At 26.3% G+C, this 3,283-nt stretch overlaps 1 long non-coding RNA gene across 1 annotated transcript; it reads left to right on the top strand.

Annotated features, from left to right (window-relative positions):
* The first annotated feature begins 1,695 nt into the window (after positions 1-1,695).
* On the top strand, positions 1,696-2,365 carry LOC121267991. The gene is made up of 2 exons (XR_005941099.1): positions 1,696-2,016; positions 2,229-2,365. It is a non-coding gene; the product is annotated as an uncharacterized LOC121267991 (long non-coding RNA).
* The last annotated feature ends 918 nt before the right edge of the window (positions 2,366-3,283 follow it).

The raw sequence follows: 3,283 nt of genomic DNA, 5'->3' as shown, positions 1-3,283 counted from the left end.
AAAAATAGATACTTGAAGTCAACGTCCTAGCTACAATTCGTAAGTAGTACTTAAAGAAACGTCGGACAATAATTTTATAAGATTTAAATCAATCCGTCCATAGATATAGCTCGCTAGCTAGATCTTTCATTATTTTTTGACAGAACACATACCAATAATGTGGGTTGAGGCCGCTGACAGTGATAAGTACAATTAATCGATCGATCATGATATATATATATATACTAGTAAAGGGCAAACACGTGCAATGCACGTGTGCCCAATTGCAAAAATATAAAAAATATTTTTAAAAATAAGAATTTTTTGTAAAATTATGTAATAATAAAATATATATTAATATATATGATTATGAAATGGAATAGTTTTGCTTATGTTTTAATATTTTCTCATTGATCATAAAAAATATTACATATATTATCTGTAGAATATCTATAACTATAACATAAGAATTTTCACAAACACATTTACAATTATACAATTTTCTATTGTAGATTTAAAACCGACTATTGAAGTTGATGTGCGATCACTATACATTTCTAAATAAAATTGATATATAAAAATAGTAAATAAATTATTATTTATTAATATTAGCAATTTTTATATTCTAATTATAATGTAAAAAATTTTAATTCCAAAATATGAGAAGAAATGTTTATCTTGATTGTGAAGCCTCTATTTTTTTGCCACTATAACATAAAATGTTTTTATTTTTTTCATATTCAGTTGTTTTATTGTAATTTTTACATGATATGTAATAAAATGATTAATGTAATAAAATTTAAGTATATGCACAGTCTAAAATCTAAAACACAAACGTAAAATTTATGAAAATATTATTCTTCAAAAAGTAAGTGCGACAATATATCTTAAATTTTGGAGACTTTTTTTTGTTATTATAATTTTATGGGTAATTGATATATTAATTTGGGATGAAAATTATTTTTAACACCTATGTATTTTTCACATCTAAAGTTGTAAATGGGACAAGTAGTGAAAATAAATACAAAAGTAGTGGTAAATTTTTTTAGCAATGCTAAACAACCTCCTAACCTCCACACACCACATTTTTTTAAAAAAAATTCTTAATATTTTTTTTGAGTTTATTCTTTTTAAAATAATTTAATTCTTCTATTCATTATTCATATAATAAATATTTAATAAAAGGAAAAAATAATAAAAATTAAAAAAAAGTGTGGTGTGTGAAGATTGTGTGAATAGTAGGAAGTTACGTAGATTTTTTCAAAAAATTTTTCCCTTCTATTTTTTTTTCTCTCAGCGTCATGGACATTATAGACATTATTTGTTTAATGTTTTTAATTATAATATAATAAGAATAAATAAGAATAAATGAAGAACAATAACAGAAAACCTGTAAAAAAAATTATAATAGAGTATATATTTTTATATCATGAAGTTTTATAATTATATGAGTGAAAATAATATGAATAATTTTATTAGTAGTGGAATATTTTTTTTTTTTTTTTGTTCTCTTACCCACTTAAAATCTGAGGGAAAAAAAAAATTAGCCCTAAAACCCAGTCGAATTATCAGCAAGAATGACCCAAAACAGCGCCGTTTCCTGCACTGAACGCAACAACCCATCTCCTATTTAGAACGACGCCGTTTTCAGAAGGAGAAAACCCTAAATCTAATAGCAGCCGTATAAATGCATCCTTATCACATTCATTCCCTCATTTCGCCCTTTCCGAAGTCTCTCTCCATCTCTCTCCCTCTCTTTCTTCTTCTCACATTTCTTCTTCTACTTCTCTCCTTTCTTCCCTTTCCGTCTGCACTCTTCTTTATTTTCTTACCTTCTTCTAAACAAATAAACAAGATATGCAAAGAAATTTTAATTTTCTACCGAATGTGGATCTTTTTTTTTTTTTTCCATTTTTTTGTTGCAATTTTTTTCTTCTTGCATGCCAGTGGAATATATTTCGTGAACCTATTTCGGATTTCCACCCGAACGCAAGCTTCAAAGCGACAAGAGGAACTTCATGAAGACATGGTCTGCAGGTTTTTTTTTTTTCCGAATGCTTTTGTGTTTTTGGTTTGAAGTTGGTTCATCTCTGCATTTTTTTCTCTATACATTTGAACAGATCATTGCATATTTGAAGATCTCGTGTTCAGATCTGACTGGTTATTTTTTTTTTTTTTTTTGGTTTGCTTCCATAGATCTAAAATAGATCCGACTGAGGTTTTTTTTTTGGGTATTTTTTCGTCTTCAGATATGAGTGGCGTCATTCGCTGATCTCCAAGTATATGTTGCTACCTCTGTTTTGCTGTTGTTTTACTCTTTCCTTTGGTTTTTTTTCTTTCCATGCTTCTAAGTTAATGAAGAAATTAGTGGGAAAATTTTGTCTGATTTCACAAATTTTTTTTATCTTAAATATATTTTTTATGTTGTTCTTGTAAAATTTTTGATTTTTTTGTTCTGTTTTGTAAAGATCAATATCTACGTATAGCAACCTTTTTCACGCTTAAATTTTTTTTTGTTTCGCACATATATTTGACATACCTATTACATGTAATGAGTTTTGGATTAAATTTTAGAATTTTAATCTTCAAGTCTGTAAATCCTTAAAAAAAACCGTAGGATATTCAAGAAATAAATTATTGACATGTTATCTATGTATATGCATGTTATGTAAAGAAATTAAATTTTAAAATTTTAATTTTTATGTGTTCTATGTTATGTATACGCATGTTATACATATGAAAGTAATTCTGTCCTGATGTTATGAGTCCACGATATAATTTTGCTAAACTGTAAATAATTGTTTCTGTAATCATAAAATAATTAAATTTGTTTTCATATGTATATGCATGTTATGTAAAGAAATTAAATTTTAGATTTTTATTTTTTATGTCTTCTATGCTATGTATATGTATGTTATGAATAAGAAAGTAATTTTGTTATCAGTCGAGGATATAATTTTGCTAAACTGTAAATAATTGTTTCTGTAATCATAAAATACATTAATTTTTTTTCACATCTATAAGTATTAACTATTTCATGAAAGCAAAGGAAATTTCATAATTAATAGAGTATAAAACCAAACAAGAAGCATACCGAGTGTAATCTGAAATCCGAAAGCCAAGCAGTAAACTTTTACACCAAAATCAGACAACAAAATTTGGTTTTATAGTAAATCGGAAGCGGTGGAAATAAAGTAAAAATACAATCTAATAACAAATGTGAAAGCAGTGGAAAAGCTAAGTAAAAAAACGGCAGAATGATAAATCCAGAACATATGTCACATTGCATGAATATCCGCGTGTA

The sequence above is a fragment of the Juglans microcarpa x Juglans regia genome, chromosome 5S (genome assembly GCF_004785595.1).
Source record: "Juglans microcarpa x Juglans regia isolate MS1-56 chromosome 5S, Jm3101_v1.0, whole genome shotgun sequence".
Classification (NCBI taxonomy): Eukaryota; Viridiplantae; Streptophyta; class Magnoliopsida; order Fagales; family Juglandaceae; genus Juglans; species Juglans microcarpa x Juglans regia.
This window is presented reverse-complemented; position numbering and strand designations above follow the sequence as displayed.